Genomic DNA, 22,989 nt, shown 5'->3' on the forward strand with positions numbered 1-22,989 from the left:
ATTTAGAGCCCATGAAAGGATATAAATGCCATTCAAAATTCACTTCACACTTATTACTGTAATATCAGAACTTTCAGGCTTTGCTAGTAAAAAAAGGACTTAATGCTCATTTAATTACACTCAGACATAAAGCTTATGGAATGAAAGTTGAAATAGCTGATTAGTTAGGAAGTCACAGTAAGGCTATAACACTAGGGATAGACAATGAGATAATAATGTGAAAATGCAGAGCTTTTGCTCAGAGTTGTTCTGGCAGATCCTATTAAAAAGAACAATGACATGTGTAGGAGAAAATGTTTTAAAATTACAAAGTTGAAGAATCTTTCCTAAAGCTAGCAGAAAAAAGAAACCATTAGTTGTCACTTATATAAATAGAAAAATGCTACGTTAAATCATGCAAAATTTTTTCTAATTATGCAATTACAGTATTTAATCTTTCAAATATAAAATTTCAGCTATTTGTTGGCATAAACAATGTTTGTCAGAAGATTTGCTCTCAGACAGTCAGTAGCCAGCCTGGCAAAGGGCTCCTGATGGATGCCGCTGGGGTTAGCAGCCTAGTAGGTGGATGTGCCACCAGTGAGCTCTGAGCTGAGACCACACTGGCTAGCAATGACAAGCCCTGTCTAGGCACAGTGGCCAAGGTATACCAGGGCCTGGCCACCCCATCCAGCACCTCATCACAAGGCTATCTTTAGATAACGAGGCTTGTGAAGGGCTTAGAGAATATGCCCTATGAGGAGCGACTGAAGGAACTGGGGTTGTTTAGTCTGGGGAAAAGGAGGCTGAGGGGAGACATCATTGCTCCCTTCCAATATATCTCAGCTTACAGTGAGAGCAGGGTTGGTCTCTTCTCATTGGTGACAGGAAGAGGAGAAATGGCCTGAAGTTGCACCAGGGTAAGTTTCGGTTGGATATCAGGAAAAACTTCTTTACTGAAAGGGTTGATAAGCACTGGAATAGGCTCCCTAGAAGGTGGTTGAGTCACCATCCCTGAGCGTGTGTTTAAAAACCATTTGGATGTGGTGCTCAGGGACATGATTTAGCAGAGGGTTGTTAGAGTTCGGGCAGTATGGTTAGGTTGCGGTTGGACTTGATGATCCTTAAGGTCTTTTCCAACCTGAGCAATTCTGCGATCTGATGGCTACTGATAAAGAAGAAAGGAAAAAGAGCCAGGAGAGAAGTGCACTCAGCCTCAAAGCGCTGTGTGCGGCCACCATTTTGCAGGTGTGAGATATCGTCCTTCACTTTATTCACAAGTGAGTTCAACAGGAATCCTGGCAGCTCAGGATCTCTACAATTCTGCACAGTTTGCAGGGCAGATGAGACTGAAAAAGCCTGGGTTTTGCCTATTCAATGCAAATATCCATCAAACCATGACATTTTTCAAAATGATTACAGAATCTTTACCTAGATTTTTCTCTCAGATGTCAAGCCTCTCATAGCTTTGCTAACGGCGCACCTGACTGACTTTCACAACACTGCATTAGGCTTGAAGTTTAACATGGAATTTAGTGAGACTGAGGGAGAGGAGGGGAAGTGACAGACTTCTCACTTAAAACAGTGTCTAATTTTATCATGCTCACAAAAGGAAAGCTTTGGCAAGCAGGAAGGTTTCCACATTCAGTACGCTTTGTACTCCAGGGACAGTGCTCTGCCTGGTTCTCAAAATGAACAGTCACAGAGATCTATTTGCTGGAAAAAAAGCAACTTTTGCTTACTGTAGAAAAGCAGTGGTTAGAGAATGAGGAGAGCTTTTCATGAGGCTAAAAGACTGGATCAGAAAGGCCATCAGTCTGTGAGTACAGAATAAGGTAACTGCTCTTATTGTTCAAAGTATGAACTACAAATGAAAAAGCAACGATGTGTACAAGCAAAAAGTTTGGAATTTCAAAAAAATGACCAAAAAAAGAGCATTATTTAAGACTCCTAAAACTGCATTCCTTTCTTTCATATGTAGGTGAAAATAGGTTAGCTAAATTGTCTGGCAATCAGTGAATAAAGTAAGAGCAACATGTTCTGTAAAGGTGCAGTTAAGTCTGGTCTCCACATTGCTTCCTAGCTCATTTTATGATCAGAGAGAAGCTTAGCTAATAGCTGAGAATAATATAAACCTATGAACTGAAGACAGCTGAGCTCACACTCTTCACAGAGGGGCTCACTGTGGTTGACATGTCACAGAATTTTGTAGCTGGCCAAATCACTAACTTTCAAATCTAGTGGAAGAAAAAATTTGCTCTTTTTGCACTGTCAGTACTACAAAAAGAGAATATGCCGTCTTGTGATAAATCACTTTTCCACTCTGCCTCGAAACATTTATATTATGCACAAAATAAAGATCTGAATTGCATGCCTAAAGCATACTCACAAGCATGAATGTGGTCAAAACTTTTTCCTTGCTGAACAACACTGCAGTGTGGTAAGTCTGTTGAACGTTAGTCAAACTGTCTTATAGGATCAGTTATCAGGTAAAGAGTGCACTACAGACAGAAGGAGAAAGAAGCAACCTAGCTTTGAGCATACAAGGAAGTCTAGACAACATCCATTTTTTACACTGTGCAGTTGGAGTATTTTACTTGCCGTTGACCTGGGTTTACAAAATTATTGGTCTTAGATTAGATCTTCTTACCAAGGCATTTCCTAAAGGCACTCTTACACCTGCTAGAGCACCCAGAAAGACCAGTATAAATATTTGCCATGTTCATAACTGTTATGGAAAAGAAAAAACAACTTCTTCAAAATCCACATCTCATCTCCCATTCTGGGAGTAGGGTTATAATTATCTCAGAAGTTAAAATTATTAACAGCTGCTCAATACGGATGTAGTGAAAGGGGAAAGCTTTGCACCATACAGAGAACTGGAACAGCTGGGCAAAATCTTAGCTGCCGTTAAAAATCCCATCAATCCTGTAACTGACACTCAAGTGATAGCACCTTTGTGACAAATATTCTAAGTCTATTGCCCTCAGCTCTCTAATGTCACGTAGCAGCTCAAGAGGAGGGAACAGCTTTGTCACCAGAAAGGATGATAATATGCACCACAGTGTTCTGCTCAGCATTGTGTTAAGCGTTACTACAAACCACAAAAAGAGGCAGGATAAATCAGGGCCAGAAGATCAGGTTGGTGTACACAAGGATGACATAAATAGACTTTGCAGGCTGAGACCTAGGAATTTTTTCAGTACCTGGAACATGGGGATAATGCTAAACAGAACAGCCACCAAATAAAGCCCTTCTCTCGAAGTGAGGATCAAATCAAATCAGCTATTCTATCAGATCACTTCGTAAATTCCCATCCACCATAACAAAGCACTGGTAGAGTTATATGAAGAGACCAGAAAACAAGGATGAAAAAACACACACACACACATCTAAACTCAAACAAAGAACAGCATGAAGTTTGAAGACTGACTTGCAATCAGACTGAACTCATGGTGGCCACGCTTTTTGCTGGACCTAACCCAGAAGGGTATGCATCAAGATAAGGTGCAGCAGAAGGATCGAAGGGTCTTTGCTTGAGCACCTATATGAAAATTTGAGAGAGAAGGAGAAAAGAATTTTGGTAAGTATGGGGAAAATCTTCCTCAAAACTTTGTGTTCCTTTTCAAAGTGATATTTCCTTTAACAGACAAAAAAAAAAAAGTGAAGAAGGTTCTGCAGGAATGGGTAATTGCAGTGAATTACCAATACTCAATATAATAATCTTACTGTAACTGTTTACTTCTCCCACCTACACACCAGTAAAAAGAGGAAATGTTTTTCTCCGGCTCACTTCTCTTCAAGATTTTCTCACAGAGAGCTGGCAGAAAAAATGTGGTATTCTCCACATGGGCTGAAAACTTACAGTTTTAATTCTGAAAAGTTTCATTTTGCAAAAGTTCCTACTGTTAAAATAAAACCAGTGTGCAATAGTCTTGGGGAAAAATGGAGCTGAACTTTGCATGGAAAGATGGCAGATGGAGCACACACACAACACCAAAAATACTAAGAATTTCAGTTGCAGTCATGATGTCCTGCGCAGTCCACAATCAAATAGGATAGTAGCTGTATAAATACAAGCATCACTGGCACTGAAGAAGTAATAACTTCCATTAAAAAAAAAAAAAGCAAAAAATAAGCAAGCAAAATTCATTGGGCTGTGCCTTTCAGCTCCTAAGAATCCCATCGAACCAGCTATCACTTCTGCACACAACTGTAGATTGAACAGAAATGAAAGAGTCTTTTAGAACAAAAGCTTCTACAACCTAGAAGGTCAGGCTGAAACCCTGCTTGGGTCAAAAGGGACAATGAAATGCCAGATCTCTTCCTATCATTCAGGTTGCATTATAGCACTACTGCTCCTTCAGTGCATATCTGGTAATGCTTGGGAAAAAAAGGCCCCAAACTGGAACAAACCGAAGTATGCCTTGGCCAAGACTGAAACTATTGAAAGAGCTGAAGTTAGCATTTCCAATCATTTCTCAATACCTATGATCTAGGTTGCTTTCATGCTGTCCTCCCCCCCCTCCCCCCCCCACCCTGCAGTGAATATATATATTCACTGGGCAGGAACAACAGCAACAAAAATCATCGTCTTCCACTCCGAAATGAATCCCACAAGCTTTTCCTCACTCTCTCCCCTCCAATCTAAAACCTTCAAGCAGAATTGAAGAGCAGGGAGAAAGACAGATGTACAAAGCGAAAAATTTTGCAACTTCCTAACAAAACAAAACAAAACAAAAAAAAAAGAAAACCTGTAACTGAGGCTACAGAGAAGATATTTTAGATCGCTTCTCTCTTCTAGTACCTTTTCTGGTGGCCAGAAAATGCCAGATGCCTTAAACACCTAAGAAACAACACAACATCCATAGTGTATGTATCTACCAATTTAAAAACTGGAATGCTTGCAAGCTACTCAAAGTAGCATAAAATATACCCACCTTCATAATATTAGCTAAAACTGAAATAACACTTGTTCAAACACTCAATACCCTGTTACCAGATGCTGTGATGATCATTCTCGTAAAATGAAAATCAGAATTACTAGGAGGAGAAGAACTCAAAAAGAGAGAATGTCTATCAGTCATCAGTCTCTCAAAAGAGACTAAGATATTACTTTTGCACTCCTAGAATTTATGCAAGTCATTTTAAATAAAGACATCAATATTTGTGGGTGTTTTTGAAAACTTCACTAATTTTCAAATGCACTTAGCATACCTGCCATCCTGATTAAAGTCTCAGCTAATCAAAGCTTCTAGATGAAAAATCAAAGTCACGCATACTCTCCTGAAATCCCAAAATCCTTCAGCAATTAACTTCCCAAATTCTATCCTCTTTGACAAGAAAGCTCTGCTTCCCTTGCTCAGGCAAAGCAGTGACCTTTCAGCAAGCCTAAGGAATGAGGAATAAGGACACAATTAGTTGAGTAAAGAAACCAAAACATTGTTCATGTGTAAGCCAATGACCAGAACTGAAAAGAAAGCCAGGAGGCAATAGAAACTAACTTGACGTGGAGGTGGGATCCAGGACAACTTCAGCAAGGATTCAAGAAGTAGGAACAGTGCAGAATGGTTAGATGTGAAAAGGTAGAATGCCAAATTGTGAAGACAGATAGAAAGTTTTCCTGCTTCACTTTGTCTACTACATCAATCTTCATTTCAGATTCATTGTTTCAGAGAGAACAATGAAATTTTTTTTGTCTGCTGTTAACAGATATCTGTGAATTGGCTTGTGGTACATCCCCTTTAGATCTTTTCCCTGTGCCCACCCAAAGCAAGGATGGTAAATCATACATGCCATTCTACAGTAACTCAGGTGATACATCCATTGCGCAGATTCAAACTCACAGCATGCAATGATGCAGTCTTCAATTTCTCATTTTCTTTGAGATAGAGAGACAGAAAGACAAAGAATATTTAGTTACACACACGTCTTCGCAATCAAGGCCATAAAGTTAAGACCACAGGGTTTTGGCTAAGCCACAGCAAAGATTTCCACTTGTGTGGGATAACTGTAAAAGAAGTTAAAAGGATCAGTCTGTGCAGTATCTACAGGCGTGCAAGTTTAAAATTTCTGTACTTTTAACTGCTTAACTCAGCAATTTTTTTACCATTATGGTAAACAGCAGAATGAGTCTTATTTCCATTCAGGGATGCCTGTTCCAGGCAGCTTTCTGAGAGGTGCCCCATCACTCGATGTCGCAGATTACCTGCCCATCAAGGATGTAAAGCTGAGAACCCCAACGTGGTTGAAAGTTGCCTTAAAGGCATCTTGGATATCAAAACATGTCTGTTGGCTGTCAGGACTCCCAGACTCATTTCTGCAGGACAGCTTTCTATGCAATCAAACCTCTGACAATATTTCTGTATGGGCTATTCCATCCTTTATGTAAGACTTGGATTTTGTTTTGTTGAACTTTTGAAGCATTTGATACATTTTTTTCTGTAGGCATTAATGCATTTTTACATTTTTCCTCAAGTAAAGCACAACCCAAAACGTTATTTAACTTCATTCTTTTTGACCAGTTTAATATGACAACATTACATAAAATAATTGTCTTTATAGTACTGAGTCCAGGGAAACAACATTAGCAAAAGCACTCATCAATAATTATAACAGTAAATTTACCTATACTCCTATTCATTACATTATCAAGCAGCTGAAATGTTAATGTAGTAACATTTGTAACAAATGTAAAGCCTAAAGGTCGCTGTGAATGCCAGTACTGTCATCCTAGGGAAATGAAGCATAGGTAGGTTAAGTGACATGCCCAAGGTCAAAAATAAATAAATAAAAAGGAAGACACAGCATCACACTCCTATTTCTTGCGCTGTCAACACAAGAGACCATTTTTACAAAGAAGAATCCAATTTTTAATGTAATTCTAGAGAGTAGTTAGTCTTCTGATTCCTTACATAAATTTTAATGGTGCGGGCACTTTTTGGAGTCTGTGACTCCAGCTAGATTATTATTAGTCCTGCTTTAGTAAGGAAGCAGCAATATGATTCTTCCCTGACAAGAAATACCAGCATAATTTATTGCATTATTACTCCTCTGAACTGAAAGCAATTAATTACCTCCAGCAGGATGCACAAGTGAAAATTCATCAGAGAAATGTGATGAAAAATGTACCCACTGCTTTAAAATAATAGGTACTTAATGGTTTTTTGTTTGCTAGCTAATCTAGAGCATCTTATAAACGACTAAGGATTGGTTATCAGTTGCAAAACCAGTTTTTCTTGACTTATATTATTCTATCATCTGTAATATTAGAGGAGAGGAAGGATGCCACATTCATAACAAAAAATCAGGGTTTTTTTTCCTCACTATAATAATCAGTGATATGTTTGCATGTACAATATATAATAAAATACGCATGGATTTACATTGCTAATGTAAAGTTAGCAAACTTATCCTGCAGTTGCACAGCAGACTTACCTATGCATTCTATAGAAAGGAAATGCATCATTGCAGAAGAGAAAAAGAAATCTTACAAACATAAATATTTCAGAAAGTATACTTAAATAAGTATCTATGTCCTGTATGCCTCCCTTCAGGTTCAAAGCAACAGGGGAAAATAGATACAAAATGTGTTCTATGCTAATAAATTGGGCGTGTACATTGAAGACAGACACAGAGTTAAATTCATTACATTTATTTCAGCTTTTCAGAATTATTCACATCTGTATGATTTGGTAATTGTTTTTTCTATGAAGTTATTGGAGTAATTTTGCTCTGTATATTCCCGATCAATTCCTCCTCTCAAGGGCACAGTTGAAAAGTGATATTTGAAAACGGTCTCTGATAGATTGCATGGTTAGTCAGCAGCAGAGACAAACAACCTAATCCAGCACAAATTAGTTCGGCTGCCAGCAATAGTTTTATACAAAGATGTAAATTATGTTGTCAAAATCGGTCGCTTTCTAGCTTGCTGCTCAGCTAACAAGAAACCACTTTGGCTGATAAAGATGAACACTAAGCTTTTCTCGCTTACAAATTTGCAAATCTGCCACTTCAGCATTCTGTTAGCCACAAACAAAACAGGCCTGTATAATTGCTTCCTTTTCTCTGCAGTGGTATTTCTCTCAGTTCTATTTTTCTATTTCTCTCAACAAAAATAAATATCATAAATGGAATTTGGGAAGTGTAATAGACTTGAAAATTTTGTTTAAAAAAAAAAAAATGGCAAATAGGACAGTCACAGTCACCTACTGTTAACATTCCTATCACAAGATGTTGTCCTGCTGCAAAATCAGCCAGTCATACCAAAAGGTTAGGAGATTTACTGCATAACGTGGCATCCACAGAACTTCTGAACAGAGCATAGATATCTTAATTAAGGGAAAATCCACACATCTATTTTAATGTAAGCTAAATTGTCTTTGGAACTGCTCTGGCTGACAATGGTCCATCTGTATCTATTACTTTGCACATTGCTGTTAAGAATAGAAAATAGATATACTATTATTGCACCAATCTACCCACTTTAAATGTGAACTAGATAGATCTCACATTTGTGTGAAAATAACAATGCATTATAACTGTAATTATATCCACTATAAGTCAAATAAATAAATTATAAATTACAATTACCCTTTAAAGTTGCTAGTCACACTATTTGCTTTAAAATTAATTGCAGGTGCTCCTGAATGTTTTATTACAGCCCCAAAGTTGTATATTTCAAAGAACAGTACAGACGATTCCTGTTTATTTGTTAAATTAAAGCTTTGTTGGTAAAATTACAGCTTAATTAATATTATGGGTACTGTATAACAAAATAGTTTACCTTGTGCATTATTTATTTCCACATGCATATCTCAGTACAGACCCATTACAGCTCTAAGGCAGCTAAAATAAAATATTCCTCCTTTGCTGGCATTTTTCTAAATAGCAGTTCACTAAATCAATATTATTCACTTGGTATTTTTAAAAGCAGTGTATCTTAATAATTACACAGCATTAGAGTAGGCAATAATTTCACTTGCTAAGCATATTAAATTTAGCAAACCATCAGTCAAATAGTTTGCTCTTCTTCAGAATTTGTAAGCAGAGAGTGAGGGAGTTTGGAGCCATGTTACTTTGGTATAAATGTCACATATAGTTTAAGGCTGTGTATGTGACTCCCTAAGCAAGCACAGTGCCATATATCTTTATTAGTTTCATTGGTCAGTGCAGTGACCAGTTGTTTATACTCATTACACAAGACAAGGTGAACCATTTGGCACAAACCACAATCACAGCTAAAAACATATGACTTTGCAGAAAATAAAAACTGTAGAAAAAACTACACACAGTGCTGTATATATACTGGAGAATAAAATTTATTTGCTATAATGCTGTTTCAGGCTTCCAGTATCTCAGATGTGCCAAAATGAATCTTTTTTACTTGATTTTCTTTTCTTGATTTAATGCAGAAATAGTACTAATAATTTCACTACTGCTCATCATCCATTTTATGAAAAAAAAGAAATAAAATGTTAGTTAAGCCAATGAAATAATAATTTGCAAGTTATATGGTGCTTCACATAAACCACTATCACTGAGATTTCTCCTTACACAGCTTTCCTTCACTCTATTGAAATACACGCTTCCTAATTCAGTGAATGGAATGTTTTCAAACTGGTGATCTATTAAGTCGAATTCATTATAAATTACAGAATCACCTATATTTTCTTGCACTATTTTGATTACTGCCTTTTATACTGCCACGCACATGCATTTCTTTCATCACACGTACATAAAATTATTTCCTTCTAAAGGGAAAAGAATGTTTATTTTTCCCACACAAAATTTTATGTTTATGTCAAGTCAATCTAAAATAAACCCTTAATTCTTCTTCCTGAAATGAAACAAGACAAGGGCCCCAGTGTTAAGAAGGAGGAGGGCCAAGATTGGTATAAGGAATTCAGGGTGTACGTACGCAGTTTTCTCTTGGAAAATCTTTGATAAACCAGCCTTGATATTTACAAGAATGTATCTTCCATGCCAGCTGACTGATTCTTACTGATAGTCACAGGGATAGAAGCAGATCTGGCAACAGTCATGTTTCAGGGATTTTTCCTTCCTGATGTTGAAAACAAGATTAATTACAGCAGAGACTAAAAGTATAGAATACATGGTATTCTGTCTGGGGTAATCTCCTTATGATATGAGAAGCAAGAGACAAGAGTCTGGAGATGACAATAGGAGGAAAAAACAGAGGGAAAAAAAACAGGTTTGGAGGGGAGAAGTAACAGAATAAAGCTGAGATGATTACAAAGTGTGTGACAGCACATAAGAGTGGAGTTTGGGGGAAAAAAAAAATGTGCCATTCAAGGGATGTGGCAAATCTGGACACTCACAGTAAAATTCATGGACTTACTTTTAAGATATGTGTAAGTAGAGATTTTCCCCAAGAATATCTAACACATCTACAGAGCTTGTACTACTCACTTACAGAAATACTGAATCCAAATGCGTCACAGAAAAACAATCAGCATGCTGAAAAGTTATCAACTACTTGCTCACTCCATACAATTTCAGGAAAGGAACACTTTCTTTGAGAGTGCAAATATGGGTAGATCAGTTCAACTCACTCCCCAAAGCCATCCCTCAGGTACTGATGGATAGCTGAAACATACATTCTACCATTACACCCTAAATAGAGTTCCCAATCTTTTTCTCAAAATTCAATATTAATACTGATTAAAGACTTAGCTAAAGTAGGCATTAGTTAACTAGACAAATCAAACACCAGAAAACAATAGAAATAAGAATGTGTCGTGTCCAGCCATGGGGGAATGTCTTTATATTCCCTGTTAGAATCATAGAATTGCTCAGGCTGGGAAAGACCTTAAAGATCATCAAGTCCAACCATGACCTAGCCATACTACCCTAACTCTAACATCCCTCTGCTAAATCATGTCCCTGAGCACCACGTTCAAACAGATTTTAAACACACTCATGGATGGTGACTCAATCACCACCATGGGGAGCCTATTCCAGTGCTTAACAACCCTTTCTGTAAAAAGTTTTTTCCTGATATCCAACCTAAACCTCTCCTGGCACAACTTGAGGCCATTTCCCCTTCTCCTGTCACCAGTGAGAAGAGACCAACCCCATTCTTGCTGCAGTCACCTTTCAGACATTCACATGGCCATTTTGTGAGACTGCCCTTCTGCTGCCATCTGTCGCACAGTAACAAAACTTAATGGGAGATGGGCAGGAAGGTTCTACCTCTACTCTCATATCACCAACATTCACCTCTGACACTGGGGACATCATAAAATAGGAGGCATTACATTTGGAGCAACCATCATATTTCCAAAGACATAGCAAAAGGGAGGGAGGAGAAGAATCAAAACATTTATGTACAGCAAACACTTCACAAGAAACTGCAGTCCAGTGTACTATGGAGGAGGTTTGTAATAAGCATACAAGCTCAGAAAATTTGAGGCTCTTTCTAATAAAAATAGCAGTGCAAATAGAAAAAAAATACATTGTACTGAAAGTGGATTGTAATTATGATAGTAAGAACTATTGTTTCTTACAAAGCACACTACAGGATTGCTGTCCTATAGCAGTAGCTTCACCTTCACCTGCTGGTTACAAGTGCTTGGTTCAAAAAGTCAGACTCTCTAAAACAGTGATGAAAAAAAAATGAGTTATTGTTTATTTTTTTTTAATTAATTTCCTGAACTTAATTCATTTTATGAATAGAACTACACTGTTATCAGAGCACTTGCATGTTGATAGTCATACGATCACCATGGAAATTGATGCAAAAAGACAGATACTGGCAATACTGGGTATTGTAAGCAATCCATACCTTCTTTACCAGTCACTATTAACTGACTGCCATACTCTCAACTTTCAAGCTATTACTGCTTTACTAAATAGGTGAAATTGTAAATACTATACCCACTTGTTTGATTTAGCATTGAAAGCTTAAATGCTTTGTCTCTTTTAAACTGCAGAAATATACTTAGATTCTATGCATATATTCATACTATAGTATTCTAAAAGACAGAATATGATACCTGCTACTTTTTTCTGTGGCAAAATTCAATTAAAATTTCTATCTTTGCAAGTTTTCCTTGGCCATTTCAAGTAACATGCTTAAGTTTTCCAAGCATAAATCCTTGCTGATAGTGGACTGCAAACACATGAATGTTTAAATTCCGTTATCAGGACCACTGTTTGCATATTTTACATAGAACATATATTAAAAAACCACACAATTATAGCCTTTACACTGAAAACTTTTGACACTGAAATCACCTAAATACCTACATTTTACTCTTTCTAGCCACCTTGAAGGTTTCTTTTATTATTTTTTTTTCCCCAGCTTGCTTTTGTTTTTAGTAGTAAGGTACTTTTAAAGGGAAGATTTTCATTTTAGCCTGTGCTTATCCAAGAAGCAGTCAAGGACACAGCACCTGCAGAAACATACCAGGTTCCCACAAAAGCTCTCTTCTCTAACTGGAAAAGGAAGAGCACCAAGATTTTTAAATGCTTCTTTTAAAACATATTGTAGATAGATCTTCATCTCCTGCTGATGCCCCATGATTATAAGGTTTCCAAGTCCAGTCATCTGCAACATTATTTTTAAAAAATCACCTTAAAGGTAGAGCAAATAACAAAGCTATAGTCAGTGAATATGTATTACAACTGTCTGACCTGTGTTTATGTCATCAGATAAGTGCTTACACTCAGGTACAAACAGCCAACTGAGATCTTCCCTTCAAGGAAGGGGAAAAAAAGGGGGGGAAGGGGAGAGGGAGGGGGATAGGGAAGAAAGAGAAAAAGAAAAGGATTCTGGCAGACAGGAGAAAGGAGCACTATAGTAAGTCCTGTCCAGGCTCCCCTCACAGCCCCCACTGCTTTCCCTGGACTGTGGTATGAAAAAACAATGGCTTTTCTGAGGCTGTGTGCAGACAAGGCAGCTCTGAAAAAACTAATAGCCATGATTAATGACAATGGGCTAGAGGAGAGCTGGGACACAGCCGCCACATATATCATCTGCTCCCATCAGTCTCTGCTCCTCCCTGCCCCTCTTCCTACTACCAGCAAGGCATTATAAAAATGTCTTATCTGCTTTCGACTTTTTTCTGAAATCACAGCACTGCTGAAGAAGAAGAGGGGAAGAGAGAGAGAGAGAGAGAGAGAGAGACAAAGAGGCAATAGGGTGAACAAGAAAATGGCATGTAAAATAACTATAAGATATTCCAGGGGAAAATGCACGAGCTGTAATCATTCAAGATTTCAGCAACTTGACTCTTCACATGCTGAAGCCACATTTTCAAGGTCTTATCTGCCATATGGTTCCCTGTTTGGATGATTTATTAGGTGTAGAAAGCACACTGATAAATTTTACTGCATTTCCCTGAATAGGCAACCTATGGTGTCAATAACAAAGCTCAGGCCGCTTTAATGAAAACTGTAAGCACCAAAGGGTAACCATTTATTTATGAGTCACTACAGTATTACTAGGACAAAATTTATCTTCCCTTCTCACGCACTCTGCAGAAACCAAATCTGGTCAAAGAAACGACGATCACATCCATATGTCAGTGACTTACTAACATGTCTCCTGCACACTGAGGGCTTGTATCCAGATAAACAGTTTCCATTTAATGAGTATTTTTTCTAATGTAAAAAAGGCTCTTAAGTTTTAAAACATAACAAAAAAAAAAAACGCACATTAGAGACAACATGCACATCTACAGAGATATTATGCAGTGTTAACTTTCTTTGTGCAAGACGAAACTGAAGTCCATCAAAAATAGGAATTATTATTTTTGTGGTTTCTATAGCATCACTTCAGACAATCTTTAAAAAAAGAAAAATGAAAGAAACTGCTCATAAATGCAAAAACCAGTGCCTACTGCTCCCATCAAAGATTTCAGAGGATTAACAATTTGACAATTGGCCTTAAATCAAAAACCATGAGTCTTGAAATTTCTTAGGGTTTTTTGTTTGTTTGTTTGTTTTTGTTTTTGTTTTTTTCAAAGAGCATATTGCAGTTGTTCTATTTTACACATTACTTATGTCTTCTTCCCACAAGCCCAGGGCATTTTACATGCCCTCAAAAATTGCAGAAGATAGCTGGTGCTTCTTACTACTTACATGCATTATTTGAAATGCAAACTGAAATGCTTTGTTGTCCATCCTACATTAAAATCATCAATTATGCAGACCTATCAAGACCGATGGCACTGCTTATTTCTCTTGCTCACACATATGTGCCCCATCTTCTCCCCTCTTACAAAACAATCAGCAAACCAAGTCACACACATACCCCTGCATGGTTTGGTATGAATACCAAGATTAGCGTAAACACAAGTGGTGAGGTTTTGGCTCCAACTATTGAGTATTCTATTTTTCCTACAAAGGAAAGATATGCAAAAGCATATGCTAATAATTAAGTTAGATTTCATTACTGTGGCACTTACACACATACTCTAGTTTGAACCACGAAGTGCCATGCTGTCACTGCATATTTCAAAAAGCCTTACCTACACCTAGAAGCTTCACAGGTAGCTTCCAGATTGCAAACTACTGAAAACCTTGCCCTTACCATCCACCTTTAACTCAGATACATAACACGTTATCGGTACACACATCCTTTTTATTATAACTATTAAGCTATACTATCAATGAATAGTTCTTGGCAGAAATCCAACCACAAACACCCAATTCTAGACATTGGGGGCACAGGTCTTTCTGTGTTTAAGGAACTGGGCAGTTAAAAGAGTTTCTACATGAGTTTTTAACCTTTGATTAGTGTTGCCCGAATACAGCTTTCTGTATGAGTAAATGAACGCCAAGGTCCTAGCACAGAGCAGAGAGCCACAACAGCCTGATCAGCCTCTGTGAGAAAGCCTGACCTGAGGGGACAGAACACTGTCGTGACCAATGTGCAGAGCATCAAGGACAGAGTGCCAGATAATTAATCATTTTCTGAATTACCAAGCATATTCTTTCTTGCAACTAAAATATCCCGTAAGAAAAGCATGTCCAAATTACTACAGACCATTTTTCCTTAATTTAACACTTCAGCAGAAGCCAAACTGTGCACTCTGAAATCCTTGATAGAAACCATAACATGCATTAGATTACTGTACACAGGGCATTGCCATTCCTCCCTCCCTTCTCCTTCACAGAAGACAGGTAGGAAGAAGAAAAAATTATTTTTGACTTCATTTTTAAGTAGAGAATGGGATGAGTAAGAAAGGACCTGACACGTCAGTATTAAAATAATCCATCCTGCATAGTCTCGACACAGGTTCTTCTGTATTTTTCTCCCCCAAACAGAGGGTTCAGCTCTACTGTTCTACCTGACTAGTAGAAAATTGCTCATAATGTACACCAACGTGAAGTAATAGAGGCTCACAGTGAAAACTGATGTGTTCTATAGTCTCTATCCATCTCTATGGCTTAGCTCTGAATTCCAGAGATTTCATGCATGGCACAAACCAGTCAGCCATCCCCATCCATATCCCACTCACGTGAAAATCTTAGTGCACCTGTCTTTTCTCCAGGAAGGTCCCTATAGCTGACCCTGTGCCTTATTCCTGCGGCACACAGCTCCTACCAGCTGAAGAAATGGGCCCCAGGAGCAGATTTGTCTGTGAATGACATAACCTCTTCATGGTCTATTTGTAAGTCAGTTTTAAGGATTAAGAAATGGACAACAATCACTTTTATTTTGCTTTCCTCAGTGATATTCTAGATGTTCCCTGAACGTATCAGAGGTGAAAATACATGCCAGATTGCTGGTTATAAATTGGTACCAGGATAGTAACCCACCAGCAGCAACTGTCCATGCACGCCATCTTCACTCCCTCCAGAAATAAACCTTTTACTGAGCTGCACAGTAATAATCCTCTGGACTTTGATAGTTCTGTAGTTAAGGGTGAAAAGTATCTCTTATCCTCTGTTAACACTGAGCACTCTTCAGGAGTAGAAGCTGTATTTTTACTGTGTGCCTATGCACAGAAAGAGGTCTGCAACCCTAGTCAAAAATACCACCCCAACGTTAGCAGTATATCTCTTTTTTTTAATTCAGCAGATGCAGACAGAGGGAAAGGGAGAACAGACTCTCTGAAAATGGAAGCCACTTGGTGGGTGCCCACACTTTACGTTTGGTTAAATTTGTCTCTCACACAGTACTTGCCCAGTTTAGACATATGCCCCAGTTCCTTTAAGTTACCATAAATAAACCAGTAACCAATTGAACAGCACCTTTATACAGATGCATATGTAGTCATGAACGTTTTCAAAACATTCTGCCAAGAGATACAACAGCAGAGGCGTTTTCAGAGCAAGTGAGCATATTGCAACAACTGTGCATCCCATCATGTATCTTATAAGGTCTGCTATCTTATCTGAGTCTATTTTGTAAAATGAGGTGGAAGAGCACAGAGCACAATGCCAAGGCTGTAAGTGGGCCTTTCCCCTGCTGCGAGAGCACAGCTCACTTCAGCTCAACTTTGAATCAGGAGTATGCTGAAACTGAATTATAGCTTTTTCCCCCTGCACACATTTATGCTATTCCCCACAGACTGTTTGGGTGTCAAATCTGCATAATCACTGTATATTATTTTTCAATAACCATAAAGCAGGCAAACCACTGTGCTGCCTGACAACCATTAGCCAATAAGTGCACAAAGTTCTTCACATTTTTCATTCAGTGGTTATTTCCCCACAGCTGAACTATAAATACAAAATACACTTTTCCTAACTGTTTATACTTGCTTAGAGCATGTAATACTCTTTCTCCCCTTCATCCTCAACATAATATACTTGACTACAGATATACCCAAAAATATTACAGTCATGAAAAGATCTCTACACAAAGACTATGATTTTGGCTCTGGTATTTTGGATAAGTCAACTGCCCAATAAACATAATGTACGATGGAGATTCTGCCTGGAGAAGAAGAAACTGCAGGGCAGCACATAGTACACGACTAGAAAGAAGAGATGGAATGGAATGGCAAAAAAAAAAATTCTGCTACAGAGCAGTAAATGACATCAATTTCCCTAACCAGTACATGGTATTTACTGCATTACTCAAAACATGGAAGAGTACAAAGAGATACTGAGGAAACAAAGTGAACATTGACTGTTTAATTAACTCTTGAGCTTCTGACTGTTCAAATTCTCTTCCTGTTCACTTAAACTGTATTATTTTTTCAACACAAGTCCTTTCAATGTAGTTCCACTTACCTTCATATTTAGGATCTGAAATGATAAAAAGTATAAAGGCATTTCTGTACAAACATCTGGCATCAGAATACACACCAGACATTATAATACACAAAATATTACTTTATAATCATGTAAATTGAAATCAAGTGATTTCTACTACTTTATAATCATTTAAAATCAATAGCAACACATGGCAAAACATATCTTTAGAACTTCTTCAATAGCTATAATAATTTTAATTAAGAATGGAAAAAAATATTTGATTTAAAATGTCTTTTTGAAGGATTCCGAAGGTCAATTTGAGCACATCAGGAATTGTATAAACTTTGGCTAGATAAACTTGCTGCTAAGCTCTATGACATACAATTCTCTTCCATATAAAACTAGACTACTATATAGTTGAAATCCAACTACCTATCATAAACACCTTCAAAATGTTTGAAATAGCCTATTGGACAACGTTGTTCACACATTGACATCTCAGGCTGATTTATGAAAGATCAAAGGCTGTAGTGGGTAAGTATTAAGAGGTACACATTTTATGGAATGAATAACTTTCCTCATTCTCAGTATTTCTTACGTTTTGTGTCTTTGGTTTTTTGTGTGTGTGTTTTTTTAAAAAAAAAACAAACACACAAGAAACCAAAGTTTTTTTTAAAAAAAAAACACACACACACAAGAAACCAAAGTTTTTAAAAAAAAACAAACATACACAAAAAAAAACAAAGATACAAAACATAAGAAATACTGAGAATGAGGAAAGTTATTCATTTAAAAAAAACAAAAACAAACAAACAAACAAATTGCCTGGCTCTCAAGAACAGTCCCATAATAAGGACAAAAAGCACTTTTCTATCCCAAGCCTTCTAGATATACACACACACATATATATATATATTTTTAAGTCGTAAACACTTTTGAAACTTGAAAATCAAACACTTCTAGAATTTTAAGAGCAGTACTGGCCTAAGTTTATCTCATACATATATTTATATGAAGTAGTCAATGACAGCATAGGAACAAATAGAAGATAATTATTTGAAAGAGACATTTTTCTTTGATTTTGGCTGTTCAGATAAACAAAAAAATTTCCAATAAGTAAACTTTCCAGATGGAATCAGTTCTATGAAAGACTAAAATCCTGGATGTTATACAGGCAAAACTGTAGTGACCTTTGAGAAGTGAAATATAGTTGCTTTTGTCGTTATCAATTACCTTCTATGTTTAACAGAATTTCAATTACACAAAGAAAAGGCAGCTAGCCAGAACAAAGGAGGTTCATGCTTAACCTTTAAAACTAGTGGCAACTTTCATCACTACCGCTATTACATCATCGTGGTGGTCTGTTGGCCAGGAAGGCCTTCAGAGAGTTTTCTGCTGTTGACCTATAGCAATGCATTTCCCAGCACAGCATAACCAGCATAAAAGGAGAAGGAAAAGAAAGAGGAACAGTTTTATCTCCTTTGGTTCCACAGATGGCAATTCAAAGGAAAACGCATGCATCACAAGAATTAATACCAAAGAAAAATCTTTGTGCTGTGGAAGACAGTGCAGAGTCATTACTAGTTCCGCACTACTTGGGGAAGAGTTCTGTTTCTTGAAAAACAACAGTGCGAGGCAGATGAGCCAGTGGTCTCTTTTGGATAAGTTGCCTTAAGCAGGAGCCTGGAAAAATACAGGAAAAGACTGATGCATAGACAACCAGATCACAAAAACCCTTCTTCCTCTCCGCTGAGGTAGAATGTTGTGCTGCCTCGGATCCTACAAAAACACTCCATCTAACATTTGCTTGTGGTAGTATAAATGAGATTTAACATAAAATATCCCAAATTGAAGACTATACGGCATCAAAAAGTGGAAAAGAGGCCACTGAGAGAGGCTGGCAGAAAGGGACAGTGTGACGTTGTTTCAGAAAATTCAAGTTATAATTAATAATTTATCAATTAATTATCAATTAATAAATAATAATTTAATCAAGTTAAAATGAAGTGAAAGAGCAGAAATCTGTTCAAAGAATTGACTGCAACATCTCAGAAATAAGTTATAGTATCAATTGCTCTTGAAATCAATATGACAAACTGAAACTAATCATCAAGAATGACCCGATTGCAAATGTCATGGACTTCAGACACGTATTTCTGATTTTCAGCTATCAGAATACGCAACCACTAAAACCTGAAGAGGTAATATTTTTTATTACCTGAAGAGGTAAATATTCTTATTCACAGGATTCAAATTTTTGCCCTGTTCTTCCTTAGTATATTTGCTAATAGATTCCACAAACATTGGTATTGCCTTTAGCTACAACTTGTTCCACTTTCCAGCTTCTCAGATGGGAACTATGCCTTCAACTTCCCTATATTTCACAGGAAAGTTTGCTGGGATTGATCTTTTCTCTCTCCTCTCTCTTACTTGACTTCTTGTAAAGAAAAGAAGGATGGGACAGGAGGAGAAACAGTCTCTTGCAATGTGCAACAGGGGAAAAAAAGTAAAACAACAACACTAAGAGATCCAAAGGCATCAATCTAGATTTCCATGTTTTTCTAGAGGCGGAACCCTAACATACTGTTCTGTCATATAAGTAGAGCAACATATATCTTCAGGTCCCTAAAGCATTGGGCAAGACAAAACCAGTAAGATACAAGTTCAGATATTTTTTAAAGAGGCAAGTCACAATGCTGGAACCATTAAGATCACAGCCCTATTTTTTTATTATAACTCTTTACATAAGTGATACAAAAATGAATTTCTATTGAAATGACGTCCTTCCCTCAGCTTAGGGAATTCTTAAACTTCCTTGGACGAGGAGGGTACAGAATATATACCACTAGGATACATTTATGACAATTTCAATAAAATTGAACTGCATGGGCACATATGTATGTCTGTTAAAGGCACGTCAGCAAGTCTGAAAAAAATGGCTTCATGAGAAGATCCTGAAGGAGTGGGTTTTATGCTTGTTTTCCTGCTTGCTGTGTTATTTGCTGACCATTTCCTGCTCTTCACAGACCAAACAACCCAGAACAAAATAAGCACTAACAGAGCTACACAACAGACTTAATTGTGTGTCATTGACACTGCACCTCATTTTGAATACTGGCAATCCTGAGCAATGTTGTTCCTAATGTCTGAAGAAAACAAAATGACAAGGTCTCAAAGCAATTTCTCCGCTAGGGAAAGGTAAGTAGAAAAGAGAGAGAACAGCAAACCTTTTCCATAGAAAAGGAGTGGCTTCTATTCTACTGGTGAAATCCTCAGAAAACATAAAATTAGACTGAATTATCATACACTTAACATCTGAAGAAATTTGTAGATGGCAGCTGACAGATGTTTTCGTTCGATGTTACAACAAAACACTGCACGTTCCTCAACAAAATACAAACAAATCCACTTTTCATTTACAGTTTATCCTACTTTTTTCCCTCAGGGTGTGTTGCATTCATTTTTACATAGATAAATTTATAAAGTACTTGTTTTCAGACTTAAACTCTGACATCAGGTCATTACAATAGTAGGCTGACATCTGACAAAAGACATGCTTGCAGTATTATAATCAGTAGAATCATAAAAACACCATGCATTCCATTGGTGAAATATTTACACATCCAACAGTGAAATATCTGCAGATCTCTGTCTCACTTTTCTCTTTTGTAGTCTTTTCAGTCATCTCATGTCTAGCTACCTCCTTCATTAAAAGAAAAATACTTCCTTTATAAATAAAAATCTACAGTTTGAATTGTATTAATATGTATTAACACATTTTTTGCACTAATTGCATTAATTTTACTAATATGCTTTAAATGTATCAATAGAAATTGCTTTTCAAGTGTTATAAAGCAATTTGGATCCAGTGCTCAAGTACTTTTACCTACATTCATAGTGGAAATAATTTTAAGAGTTCTTACGCTTTTCAATTACTATTAGACAAGAGATGACTTTTCTACACCACAGCTAAGCATGTTACTTGAGGGGAAAAACTGCTGTACAGAGTCAGAATGCCAGTATTCACGAATTGAGAAATTTGATAAAAACAATTCCAACTGATTCAAAAGCAGGTGTAAGGGTTCAAACCTGTAGTATTATCTTCATTACATTTACCCCCACTTGACCATGTCTGTAATCAAAGAACAATGGTCATCAGTTATTTCTAGAAGAGGTTGAGTTGGCGATTTACTCGGAAAAATACTTTTTATAATTAAAAAGGTGCTATGCCATACTTCTCTGTGGTAACATCATTTCTCATCCCAGCCTCAGACATGTGAACAATTTAATAATTGTATTCTGTACTCAAACAAAAGTTCCAAGTCTGAAATAGCATGTATTAGTTCTTTTAAATAGTCATTACTATTAAAAAAAGTGACAATAAATGGCTTCAGAAATATGAATTTGCATTTTCAAGGATGTTTGGAAACATTAGTTATAATTAGCAAAATAAGTATTGTCCTTATGACAGCCTTCCTTTACAAACCTTTGAATGTTTGACAATAAAAGGTCATGTTTTGTAAAATCCTGGAAAGGTCATTCAATAACAAATCACATGAATGAAATCACAAGAGTTCAAGGAGGTTAACAGAAACACCACAGGCATTAAAGCATGTTTTCAAGGTAAACAAGGTAAAAGACAAACAGTCTGCCTCAGCTCAGGAAAAAGGAAAGAGCAAGTAGTCTCTAATTTGCTACACACTGTAATTTTAAGACATTTTCTCTGCACTTGGTGGTTTAACACTATGTATTATTTCTCATGTTCAACGCATTTATGGAAGGATTAACAGATAACAGAGCCAAAACATTTAAACATCTCTTCAGATAGTCTAGGCTGACCTTAGTAGATTTTTCTGCCTTAATCTTGTGGTCAGACACTTAAAAAACCCCAAAACTTAACCTCCATCTCAACTAAATCTCAATCTTAGAGCTCAAAACTTCTCTGCTTGAAACTCTGCCAGCCTTTCAGCTAAACACTTTGACCTGCCTGTGACCTCCTATTTCCAGGTCTATTTTCTTCTTTACCAAAAGAACACAACATTTTTCACAGGCAGGAATAACAAAGAGTTGTTTATATAGGATAATTTAACTACAGGATCAGTGCAGGGAGCAGTGTGATGTATTTGATCCACAGACCAAGAAAAAAAAGCACTGCTCACCAGTGTTAGAGAAAAGCCTATTGAATAGTTTTCCTGGGGCAAGCCAGCAAATTGGGGTTCTTTTCATGTATAGGTATAGAAAAAAACGAATTCAAGAATGATCTTGGGACTCTGTCTCCACAGGGTGTTAAAGCACTGGCCTGCTGCAATTCTGAAGTTTTAGAGTTCCATTATACTGGGGAAAAAAGGGAGTGCTTATTTACATAAATTCAACATTATTCAATAGAATTTGCTACACAGGAGGAAATCTCTTCTAATACAAAGAATTTAGAATGACCAACTATTCTTAGTTTATTGTCGTTACACTTGTGTTTTCATTTATGACAGGCTACTTGCAAACTGTAATTTATTATGGACCTTTTTTATGAGATTAATTTAACAGGATCAGTCAGACCTGAGGACCACCTAAAGTTTACATGTTGACTGGCAGCAGCTAGTTTCACAGGAGTGAAAAAGCACACTAAGCACAGTGAATTCTCTCTCAGGAGATATTGTTCTAAACCCTCACAAAGATTTAGAATTTAAACTTAGATTTAACAGTTCAAGAAAGTCTAAAAATACAAAGATTTCCTGCCATTATCATTAGATACTCCTATGTGATGTCTCATCTGTTCAAATTCACTCAATAGCAATAGGATTCCAATTTTAAGTGCAGACACTGATAGCATAGACAGAG

The 22,989-nt window shown here is 37.0% G+C and overlaps 1 protein-coding gene across 7 annotated transcripts in view; it reads right to left on the reverse strand.

Annotated features, from left to right (window-relative positions):
- LRMDA (leucine rich melanocyte differentiation associated) overlaps positions 1 to 22,989 on the reverse strand; it is a 638,659-nt gene that overhangs the window by 538,651 nt on the left and 77,019 nt on the right. The window lies entirely within an intron of this gene.

This window comes from Meleagris gallopavo, chromosome 8 (assembly GCF_905368555.1).
Source record: "Meleagris gallopavo chromosome 8, MGAL_WU_HG_1.1, whole genome shotgun sequence".
Classification (NCBI taxonomy): domain Eukaryota; kingdom Metazoa; phylum Chordata; class Aves; order Galliformes; family Phasianidae; genus Meleagris; species Meleagris gallopavo.